The sequence below is a fragment of the Molossus molossus genome, unplaced genomic scaffold (genome assembly GCF_014108415.1).
Source record: "Molossus molossus isolate mMolMol1 unplaced genomic scaffold, mMolMol1.p scaffold_m16_p_3, whole genome shotgun sequence".
Taxonomy (NCBI): domain Eukaryota; kingdom Metazoa; phylum Chordata; class Mammalia; order Chiroptera; family Molossidae; genus Molossus; species Molossus molossus.
Window position 1 is genome coordinate 53,339,834 of NW_023425366.1, and position 12,138 is coordinate 53,351,971.

The 12,138-nt window shown below is 46.9% G+C and overlaps 1 protein-coding gene and 1 pseudogene across 1 annotated transcript in view; both read right to left on the reverse strand.

Moving 5' to 3' along the window:
• LHFPL2 (LHFPL tetraspan subfamily member 2) overlaps positions 1-12,138 on the reverse strand; it is a 140,682-nt gene that overhangs the window by 62,694 nt on the left and 65,850 nt on the right. The gene's annotated exons all lie outside the window — the stretch shown is intronic.
• LOC118642013 lies at positions 2,984-3,764 on the reverse strand (annotated as a pseudogene).

Genomic DNA, 12,138 nt, shown 5'->3' on the forward strand with positions numbered 1-12,138 from the left:
TTCTTCTTAACTATTCACCTGACTCAGGTTTCTGAATGATCCCTGTCCAGAAATTTAGTTTTAAGCCAGAAGAAGGAGCCTCAAAGGACGTATCTGATTAAACAACCATATTTTTCCTGTCTTATTTCAGAGTTTTTGTTGGGTGCAACTGCTTTTGTTTCTATATCCATTAACTACTGTTGTGTAACACAGCTCCTCAAAACTGCTGCTTATTATTTCTCACGATTCCCTGGGTTGGCTGGCATGGAAGGCTGGCGAAGGTGTCATTCACATGCCTATCATTTACCACTGCCTGCCAAGGGGACACCACAGCTCTTCCTCTTGTAGGTGAGTCTCAGGGCAGAGTTCCAACAGGGCAAAGCAGAAGCCGACAGACCTCCCGAGGTCAAGGCTCTGGAACTCACACAATCCCTGTGCTGCACCCATCACTCCAAGCAAATCAGAAGGCCAACCCAGACTTCCAGGGGCTGGGACACAAAACTCCACAGCTGGATGGGAAGCGCTAAGCGGATGTGTGGCCGCTTTTAATCTGCCACATGCCAGCCTCTCCCCAACTGTGTCAGAGTAATAGGAGCTCCGAGAGATGGTCATAGGGACTGAGCAATGGAGTCCCAGGACCAATGCCAAATGCTATATCCTACCCCTGAAGGGACGTTCTACACAGAAGCATGCTAAAGTCTCTGAGAAGTCCTGCAATGAAAATAAATTGTTTGACTTTGTTTAATGAAAGTTTATAAAAGAGTACTTTCCTATAACACCATTTTGGAAAGCTCTCGGTCATGAATCCTGGATCTTAGGAGTAGTTCTAGTTTAGCATGCTTTGCCTTGATGTCTTATGAGATGTCCCCAAAATGTCACATTTTTAAAATACCTCTACTGTGTGGAAATGGCACACACCATCCTGAGTCCTGAGTTGGGTTATAAAACTAACGGCTACCACAGTTATCTCCCAGGCTGGACATGAAGAACCTTCCACTCACAATCATCCTGATTAGCCCTAGAAAACTTTCCTAAAAATTGTATGCACAAAGGTTTGTGGTCTTTTTCTTCAGATATAGTATTTTTTTTTTTTTAATCCTTACCCGAGGACATTTTTTCCATTTTTTGTACAGACAGAGTGGGAGGGAGAGAGAGGAAGAGAGAGAGAGGGAAACATCGATGTGAAAGGGACACATCGAGTGGCTGCCACCCGCATGACCAACCAGGGCCGGGGACAAACTGCAACCGAGGTACGTGCCCTTAGCGGGAACCGAACCCGGGTCTCTCTGGACCGCAGGCGGACGCTCTAACCGCTGAGCCAAACCGGCCAGGGCCAGATATAGTATTTTTGAGCGTTGACATCAGTCTTGCTTCCTACAGAATACACGTTAAGATTCACTCTGATGAGCCTTGGCTGGTTTGGCTCAGCAGTTAGAGCGTCGGCCTGTGAACTGGAGAGTCCCGGGTTTGGTTCCTGCTAAGGGCATGTACCTCAGTTGCAGTTTGTCCCCGGCCCTAGTTGGGTCATGTGGGTAGCAGCACTCAATGTGTCTCTCTTACTTCGATGTCTCTCTCTCTCTCTCTTCCTCACTCTTTCCCTCCTGATCTATCTGAGGATACATGCAAAAATGTCCTCTGGTGAGGATTTTAAAAAAAAAGTTTCATTCTGACGAAACTGCCCAAGTTTAACATCCAGTGACAATAACACAGCCAACAGCAGAGTAGGAGGCCAAAAGCTCTTCTTCCACAAGGGGCGGAAAACCACTCAAAAGCCTTCTTAAGCAGCCTATTGGCCACCAACCTGTACCCTCCCACACAATTTTCTGCGGAATCAGAAAGAAAAAGCTCACCCATCCTCAAAACCAGGTTGTCCACTGAAAGCTTTCAGTAGCTCTGAGACGCGGAAAATAGGATCTAATGCTCTGGTGGAAACACAATGGTCTCAATGGTGAGTGAAGATTCATGTGGGCTGGGCAGAGTCAAATCAACGTTTAGGGCTGTTGAGACAAGGGCACTCACAAGACCAGGACCAGCAAAGGCTGTCTCCTCAAATTCAAGGAAGAGCCCGCCATCAGGGCCCCTGCGCGTGAAGAGCGCCGATGCCCAGAGAAGGGTGCAGTGCTGGGTGCGAAACACGGAATGGAAACAGTCCACGCACTTCTGCGTTTGCTCTTGTGTTGGGAGAGGGACCGGCAAGGGGTAGACGAAAGGGTCTATGCATCTGGCTGCTGGAACCGTTTCTCACAACTGATTATTCTTACATTTATTTCATTTAAGGACAGAGATTCTCCCAAAGATACATAGCAATCAGGGGCCAATTTACTACATCAGAATCAAGATAATCCTAACATTTCTTTCTTTGGTGTCAAATACTTTTAAGTCTTTATCTTATGCGATGAAGTCATCAGGGAAACATCTTCTGGAAGCCCAAATAGTTTCAAAGGATGGAATAAAAGTGAATCCACAGAAGAATGGGGAATTCCATGACCAAGAACACTCTGTGAGTGATAAGAGAGGAAGTGGAAATTCCTAAGGCAGAAGGAATCATGAGTGCACCGCACCGGTTCGACAAGCTCCATCTATCATCCTGCACTCGGTTGTTTCTACAATGGCAGGATGTTTGGTGGGAACTTGAACATGAGCCAGTAGAAGTGGTATCCATCTCCCTCCCCACCCTCGGACAAGAAACAGTTTATTCTCACTGCTGATCAAAGACGAAGCCCAGCCCTGATAGCAGCAGAAGCAGCCCCCTCCCAGCCCCAGCCCTTGCCTCTTGGTATGGCAGCTACAGGTGGGTGGGCCAGGTCAGGAGCCAGGGTGACAGCCCGCCGGCCAGGGAGCCGGGCTGGCCATTGAGCAGCAGTGGGCAGCAGCAGCAGGTTATAGAGGGTGACAGGGAGTGTTAGTGGGGCTGCCTGATTCCCATCCCCCCATGGGTGGTGTCTGTGAGGGCCTGTGTGGGGGTGGGGGGAATGGACTGGAAGGTGGAGGCATCAGCAGCAGCTCAGTCGGCTGTGAAGATGCAGCCGGAGTGTCACCCAGGAGCCAGCCGATGCCTGGCAGCCGGTCATGCCCTGTGCCGGCACTGCAGCTCTGGACCAGTGGTGGCTGCGGATGGAGTCCAGCTCCAGGGCCTTGTGCACGGTGTTAGAAGACAGTGCTCCAGCAGGTGCTGCTTGTCAGCAAAGATGAGGAGGGTGCCTCCAGCCAGGAGCCTCTCCACCAGAGGCTCTGGAGCTGCCGCTGGCAGTCCTGCACACGCCGGCGGTCGGCGCTGTCCCCCACCCAGGTGAGGCCGCCGGTGCTCTCCAAATAGTTCGCCAGTAGGACTGCAGGGACCTCTGGCCACCAACATCCCAGATATTCAGTTGAATCCCCAGTGCTCCAGGGTCTTGATGCTGAAGCCCAGCTCCGGGGAGATGGTGTCGATGTCTTTCCTCCCCAGTGAACTGCTCGAAGATAGTTGTTTTGCCAGCGTTGTCCAGGCCGAGCGCGAGCAGTCAGTTCTTTCTGCCTCCTCTTCTTCAGGATGGTCAGAATGTCCAAGGTCTGCACAGCCCCCTCCAGCTGCCCTTTCTTCCACGCTTTGACATCAGTGTGGGAGCGATGGTACGAGCAGGGGCAAGGCCCTCAGGACTCTCACAAGCTGACTTCGCCCACCTACCCTTACAACCTCACTACACCCTGCCTTTCGGCCACACCGAACCACGCTCGGCCCTCTGACCTCGCTCTGCACTTCCAGGCCCCTTGCCTTTGCCCACTCTCGGCTCGGCTCGGACTTCCATTCTCCTCCTTCGTCCTTTAGTGAAACCTACTTGACCCCAAAGTCCAAGCCAAATGTCACAGCTCTGGGATGCCTTCCCCAAATGGCAGAATTAATGCTCCTTTCTCTGTTCCCATGTCATCAGTCCCTTCCAGGGGCAGTGGCTTCCCCGCGGGTCTCTCGTGGCTGGGTGGGAGCTCTTCAGGGACAGGGACACTCTCCTCCTCTGCTGCCAGCGCACACGATAGGTCTGAATGGTCAGATATCTGGCAGCTTCCGGACCTTATCCCCTCACCCCCTAAGTGGCACCAACATCGCTGTCAACAGGACGTTAGGCTATATTTTCCATGTTAAGATATGTCATCGACAGTATAACGAAAAGGAATAACAAAATACATACAGCAGAGAAGGATTCTTTTTAAGGTCCCCTAACTGCACTGGATTCCACCTTCTTTCCTTCCCCAGGAATTTCCCAAAGTAATGAAGGTGGCTCTGTTCAGACTTGGCTGGCCAGAGATTTCCGCCAGATTTTTGTTTTCTTCCAGATCTGAGTGCATGGAAAAAATATCGTAATTTCCTTATAGGCCTGGTTATAATTCTGTAGGCTGATTAGCACTGAGAAACCTCAGCCTATAAGAAACCTGACAATCCTGTTGTTCCGTTTGTTACTCTAATGGCCTATCAGTGTTGGCTACCGAGGCATGATGTCATTGTAGGAACAACATCCAGGCACCTTGCAGACATTCTCCCTGTGTCTTCCCTTCCCAGTTTCAGCATTAGTGGTACCAAATCCTCAGTATCTTTTAAATTCACTCTGGCATCTGTCCGGTACGGATGTAATTTAAGTGCACTCTACTAACAATTTCTGCACGTGCTTGGCCTCTGACCCTCTGAGGTGTGTCTCTAAGGTGACTTTGTTTGTGGAAAATGTTAAAACAGTGCATCAGCAGGCCCAGTTCAGTGCCCACCAGGATCCCCTCAGATCCCCATTCCTGCTCATGCAGCAGGCACCCAGGACCTCGCCTGAAGGGGCAGACCTCAGGGCTGGCCTCAAGAGCAGCCATCGGTCAATGGCAGATGTGAGTTGGAGGAGACATACCCCAGCTTGCCTGCCCCTCACAGGCTGTTTCCTCGAATTCACCAGCAGCTGAGCACCTGTCCAAGCACATCCCTCTACTGGCTCTTCTCCTCCATATCCCACATCTCTCTTTCCTTAACGCTCTCCAGGATCACCTCCCTAATGACCTACGTGTGCCTGAATCCTTATCATAGGATCTGTTTTGGGGGAACCCAGTCTAAGAACACTGGGGGAACACAGTACCAACACTGAAGCCACTTGACACCGATAAGGGAAGGCAGACCCATGGGGACACCTATATTCAGGTGTCGTAAATATTCACAGTAAATAAACATGGTCATGGGCATATTCGTGCTGAAGAATCTTTCCGTGTCATAGTCACAATGAGCCTGAAAGGCTCGGGAAGCCAACGGAGCTGTCTTAAATCTCTGGGAGTTAGTGTGTTATATGTGTTTAAAAACGGATTGAATTTCATTGGCTGTTTCCAACTTCCATGGTATTAAATTTCCTTTTATTCTTCCCAGCACCATATTTCCAATAACCCCTGAAAAAACGTACCCCTGGGGAAGGATATTTTGCAATCTTAATAAAGTCTTTCAATCCTTGGGAGACAATTCACCATATTTTCATTCTCAAAAATATTAATTTTACTCCCTGAAAGAATCTTATGAAAATATTTGTATTCCTTGCCTGAGTTCCCTGGGAGGAGAAGTTGAAAAGCTAGCTAGTAAAGAATAATTCCAGTCAGGGAGGAGGAATGGGTTCATTTGGGGGCACACTGCATCAGAAGTGCCGGTAGGGCACCAGGAGAAGACCCCCAATGGGCAGTTGGCTATCCGGGTTTGCAGCCTGGAGGAGAATTTGGTCTGGGGAGGTCTGGCCTGTGGGTGGCAGCTGGGGTCCTGGAGTGGGCTAGATCATTCGGAGAATACAAGTTGAAGGAGAGAAGAAGGGTCAAGGACGACTTGGAAACAATGACTGAGGGGCAGGCAAGAAAAGCCAGTCAAGCAGCCTGATAAGAAGCATTAGAAGACAAATAGGTAAGAATCACTCCATGGGGTCAATGAACGCTTTATAATGAGCCGACATGTTGTATTTATCATTAGCATTCTGGCCACAGGAGTTATACCGTGCCTGCCCTGGACAGGCAGGGGGGAAACAGAAGTCCCAGTGCAGGGTGAGAACCAGGGTGCCCACAAGGTCTGGGTGAGGCAGGCTGGGTTGCCCACTGGGCAGAGCTGACTTTTCAGATGCCAACAGTCACAACCAAGAAGTCAGATCAGAACTTTCTCCTGACACTCCACAGCTGACTGCCCCTTCAAATAGAGGACAATCTGTACGCAATTAACTACTGCTGAGAAGACAATATGTCCAGAGGTATGCACCCCAAGAAACCTTTCTAGGAAAATGGGACAAATCGTAAATCATCATATATGACAATGTCACCTAAAAAGGAGGACATAATCACAAAAGAGAAAATAAAATGGCTATTCTATTTATGAAAAGCGTTCAATTTCATTAGCAACAAAAAACAGTAAAAAATTTAAAATGAGATGCTATTCTCACTCTCGTCCATTGCTAATGGAAGCCCAACTTGCCTAGATACACAGTATTTTAAAATTGAACAGATTTCCATAAACGGATATTAAAGTTTATATTTAATGGTTAAAAATAAATCAGAAAACAACTTACTTTTCAAAAACAGGTTAAAATGATTTAAATACGTACCATATGATAGAATATCCAACCATCAAAATGCTTTTTTTTTAAACAAGAAATTTTTAATTATATGGGGCAAATTCATAATATAATATTAAACAAAACGTAACTGAATAACAGTTTTATGCAGAGTGAGCGCTCAACTACATGAAGCAAAGAAGAGACGTTGCTTAGGAACCTGGCCACGGGTCTGGCCGTGGTGACCCCTAAAGGGACTGACATTTTTTCCTCTGAATGCTAATACTTTTCTGTAAGAACAAAGATTTTTTGATAATCAGGAGAAAAACACATATAAATATCTGGCAATTCTAGCCCAGCCTTAATAACAAGTACCTAAGAGTTACTTACTGCTTGGCTTCCAGAGTATACCAGTGTTCAAGGACACTAGGGAACGCTGCAGTGTGCCCTTCGGGCAGCTGAAGACCCATCTTTGCTTTGAGGTGTGCAGGTATAAACACAGCAAGCACAAGACAGAGTATTAGAACGAAGAAAAGTGTAACTTTTGGGGGTTCCCCCAGTGGCCTTCTCTGCAACTACACTCTTACCAAAATGCCTGACAATTCCTAGGATAGACTTAAATGTACCTAATGTGGGTGTAAATGGCCAATAAACTAACTACCCCGACCTTGAATAATGACATAGTCCATGAGAGCTGTTGACCACCAGCCTGGGTTGACTGTCTTCCCAATCCATAGCCACTCCATGAATATAAGGGGAAGACACTGGATTGAACTTAAACTGAATCAGGGACACAATTTGAGGATGAAGCAGAAAGAAGTGTCACGGTGAGGAAACAAGCGAGGGACCAGTATTTGCACACTGGTCACACTAGATGTCTAGGCGAATTTTCAGTCATAACCGCCTTCGTTACATGAAAGGGATGACCTAAGCTGTGAGTTAATGACAGGAAGTGTCCACTTCCTAACATGACTTGGCTGTGTGTGTGTGTGGAGAATAATTTGGATTAAAATCAGGTCCATTTCCAAGTCCATCTAAGCTTGCCAAGTAGCTTGAAGAGTTTTTCACAGGCTGGTTCAGAGGGTGGGGGGCGCACCCTATCTTTACAGGTGACGTGGCACCCGAGCCCTGTAACTAGCGGTTGCCCTCAGCACAAGGGCAAGGTGAGAGCACAAGACAGGAAAAGATTACACAGACTTTACTTTGGTTATTGAATTAATCCAAAGGGAATGCAGATTAAATCAATATTTAGTTCAGAAGAAGTCAGTTTATGTTAGGAAATCATGATGAAATTTCAAAGAGCAGATAGGGTGTTTCTGGGGGAAGGATCTTGGAACTTTTGAGCTACACTGCAGACTCTTTTGGTGGTAAGCAAGATGGCCATGGTCTGGCATTGGGGAAAAAAGGGGATACAAAATAAAACTGTACCCAGATACTACTTACCTACATTAGCAAGCGTCATATAAAAGTACACTTTACAGAGACAAGGAGTGAAATGCCTTCATTCCACCCATGACATTCATTCAGCTGAGGTCAGTTCAGCTCCTCCCTTTCAAACGGCGATTTAAAGGTGGATGACTCAAGTAAAAGGCTGTCTACACAAGGAACGTGGGCATTTCCTCGTGTAGACAGAACGACAAGAGGAGTGCCAACTGGCATTCCGAATCACCTGCTACAGGATTTGTGTAGAGGCCTTTTCACGGACTTTGGCATTTGATCAAAACAAAACTGTACGGTTACTGATGTGAGAACATCCTTGTGGACTAAGCCACTGAACGGAGGACCGGAACTCCCTGTGCAATAACCCGCCAGAGGACCAGACTGTACAGGAAGGTGGACACTCTGGTCACATCTGCACTGAGAAGAGTTCCTTCCCAAGGGTGCATTCTTCTTCTAAAACCCCTAGCTTCACTTCCTCTCCCCAACAAATGCTTTCTCCCACTTCTCAGAAGACGAAAGCCACTACATGAGAATTCTCAACATCTATTCCTTGTGCTTGTCGCTTATCTAGGGCCCTCCTACCCTTCCTCTGCCAGAGCTACCTCAGCTCCTGGCCACAGCTAACCCAGGGCACCTGCACCCAGCACTGTGCCTCCTGTTAGCTGCAGCGCCACCTACCCTGCCCTCCCACCCCGCCCTCTCAGCCCTCATCCTTTCTTGCCAGTGACACCTTCTACCTGATCTCCTGGCCTCTGGTCAATCTGCCACCTATGGTGCCTTCTTTTTTTTTTTTTTTTTTTAAATCCTCACCCGAGTACATTTTTTCCATTTATCTTCAGAGAGAGTGTGAGGGAAAGAGGGAGGGAGAGAGGCAGAGGGTGAGAGAAACATCGATGTGAAAGAGATACATCGATTGGCTGCCTCCCACACGACCCCGACCAGGGCCTGGGACTGAACCGCAACTGAGGTACGTGCCCTTGACCAGAATTGAACCCACGACTCTTTGGTCTTTGGGCTGACACTCTCACTGCTGAGCCAAACTGGCCAGGGCTGTGGTGCCTTCTTAATGTTCAACTTCACTTCTCCACCTGGAAGAACTTTCATGGCTTCCCAGCTCATAAACAGGCCATACTCCTCACACTCCTTTACCAATGGGGAGTTACACTGACGCCCACACCACTCCTCCACTGGCCCGGCATTACTACGCACATAGCGCGTGCCAGGCACTGTGCTGGGCAGCCTGTGAGCGCCTGGAGCGGTGGTCCCTTCAGAGACTGCTACGGAAATGTTACAGAACCAGCCGACAGTCTAACCATCACTTATCCTCTGTGCAGTCAGCCAATATCCACTGAGCTCCAGGCACTGTGCCGGGCACCGAGGATGCAGCAGACTCAGACCAGCCCTCAGAAGTTTAGGGTCTTCCAGAGGAACTCCTCTCCGTGGAGAGAGACTCCTGCTGGGGAGAATCCTTGGGACTCTTCTGTCGCTCAGGCCCAGGTCTAGCCAGGACTTCTCATCACAAAAAAGACAAGCTGCCAACATGCAAGTAACAAAAGCAGAAATAGAGCTGCATTCGCTAAGTCTTCAGTATGTTTAATTACTTTGATTTGCTTTTATAAAATCTTGAAAATTCACTGTCTTATTCCCACTTTATTCTTATCAGTTTCCTATTCAGAAACCTCATATTTGATTCAGTTTACCCAGAGTAAAGGAGGAAGGCTTACACCCTCTTATTGGTTCCCCTCCCCAATTATCTTCTTCCAAGATGCTGGTGGAAATGGATTCTATACTCTAAAACTGGAATTTAAAAATGTCGATGTTAGCCCTGGCCAGTTTGGCTCAGTAGTTGGAGCGTTGGCCCGCAGACCAATGAGTCTCGGGTTCAATTCCGGTCAAGGGCTTGTACCTTGGTTGTGGTTCGTCCCTGGCCCTGGTTGGGTCATGCAGGAGGCACTAATCGATGTGTCCCTCTCACGTCGATGTTTCTCTCTCTCTCTCTCCTTCTTACTCCATCTGATGATAAATGGAAAAATATCCTCGGGTGAGGATTAAAAAACACAACAACAAAAAAAACCTCAATGTTATAACAGTCAAACGATATGCAAGGAAAAGCCACCTTTCTTTAGCTAAAGATTCTTTATGAAATTTGATAATGGCTTCTGTTTAATACAGAAATATCAATTCTGCTTAATTCCTGGACAGAGCTTACAATACAGGGACATAAACCTTCACTCACTCACTCAGCCTGGAAAAGTGTGAGGATGGCTATGCATTCGTCATCATTATCACACAAAGGACTGCAGGTGTCACAGAACAAGTACTTGCAGTGGCAGAATTTTGACAAGGAAAGTGACTCATCTACACAGGTCTAGAATCAGAGAGGTTACAAAACCTCACCTCTACTACCTTGTGACCCAGCCAGGACTCAAACCCAGATTGTATGACTCTGAGTCTTAGAAAGCACTTCTCAAGTGGCACTACTCAAGCGTCACCCAGGGCGTGAATGTGAAACAAACACACTTATAACCTCAATTGTTTTCTTTTCTTGTATTCCATGCATACACTGGTGAAAAGTAAACATCTAACCAGCAGTAATTCCCTTGGGAATATATGTCCGTATTTCTGGTTCCACAGATACAAAATAGATTTATGGTAGCTCATGTATAAAATAATATAATAAATAATAATATAAGAATAAACTATTTCGTATACTAACAACTATAAACTTACTTTTGCCCCAACCTGTATATTTAATTCAAAATATCCAAAATGTTATCATTTCAACAATATAATCAATGTGAAAAGTATTAAAACTATTTTACATTATTTTTTTCCAATAGTAATACTTCAAAATCTGGTGTTTTTGCATTTACAACACACCTCAATTCAGGCACTAATTTCATCAGAAATATTTGATCTTATTTAAACTTTTCATAAAGTTTACAGTTTAAAAAGTAGATCTGCATACCCAAGTTGTCCCAAACATATTTAAAAGTTTTCCAATAACTGATTCTAACTATCAGTTCTAAGTTTTATGTGGACTAAAATTAAATAGAATTAAAAATTCAGTGCCTCAGTCACACTAGCATATTCCAAGTGCTCCAGACCCAAGTGTGGGGAGTGGCCTCCGCCCTGGCCAATTCTAGTAAGAATTCCTCCAGGGGGGGATAGATCTGTTCACTCATGAAGAAAACCCAAGACGACTAACTTCCTGCTTCCGATGAGGGAGTACCACCTGGCAGGATGTGGTCACTCCGCTTATTCAGGTAAAAGATGATCTTCCCTGGTCTAAACTAATGGAACATGATATAAAAGGCAGCTCAATAAGCCGAAATTCAAACTCAAGAGGTTTTAAAACAAGAGATTTTTTTTCTTGTTGAATACTCTGCCTCCCTTCTTATGTCCTGATAAATGTATCAGCATATTTATCGAGATTCACTCGGTGCTGCTTCTTGTGAGACAGGTGGGAGCCAGAGAGGGTGTTCTGCAAGTTCTCGTACCTAATTCTAAGGTGTAGAGCTGGGACTCAAGCCCAGGAAGCTCTGACTACATATAAAAAAAAAAAGAGTGTGGCCATTAGAAGCTCCCTAATATCAACACATACCCTAAATTCATGCTTTTCAAAGCTTCTCCCAGTTTTCCCAGGCAGGCAGAACCGAGCAGGGGTCGCCTCACCCCTTTCCCAGTGAGGTGCACAGGCGCCTGCTGGAGCAGTCCCTCCGCTCCGCGTCCAGTGCTGTTTCCAAGATGCCCAGTATCAGGGGGCCGGACAGGGAGGACGTGGCTGTCTGCTATGTACCCCACACACTGCCATCTTTGCCCTGTTCAGTTTTCCAAAGTGCTTTGGGAGGAAGCTGTATCCACATAAGAGATGGAAGTTCCATCAGGTAAAAACAACCTGCCTTAGGTCCCGCAGCCAACTGGCCCAGAGCGGGGATCCCCACCCAGGTCTGCATCCTGAGGGGCAGGCGGCAGCCTAGGATGCCTGACAACGAGGCTCTCCCCCCACCGCAGCAAGAGAAACCTCCCACCAGTTGCTACAACAGAGTGACTGTATGTAACAGACAGCAAGACTTCTCTGTAATTCAGATGCTGCTAATTCAGAATGGCCCTTCTTATGTCTGTACAACTTGCTCAAGTTCTATCGTATTTCTATAGGATGAATTCACAGTCAAGAATAAAAAAGACACTGAGAAGGTGG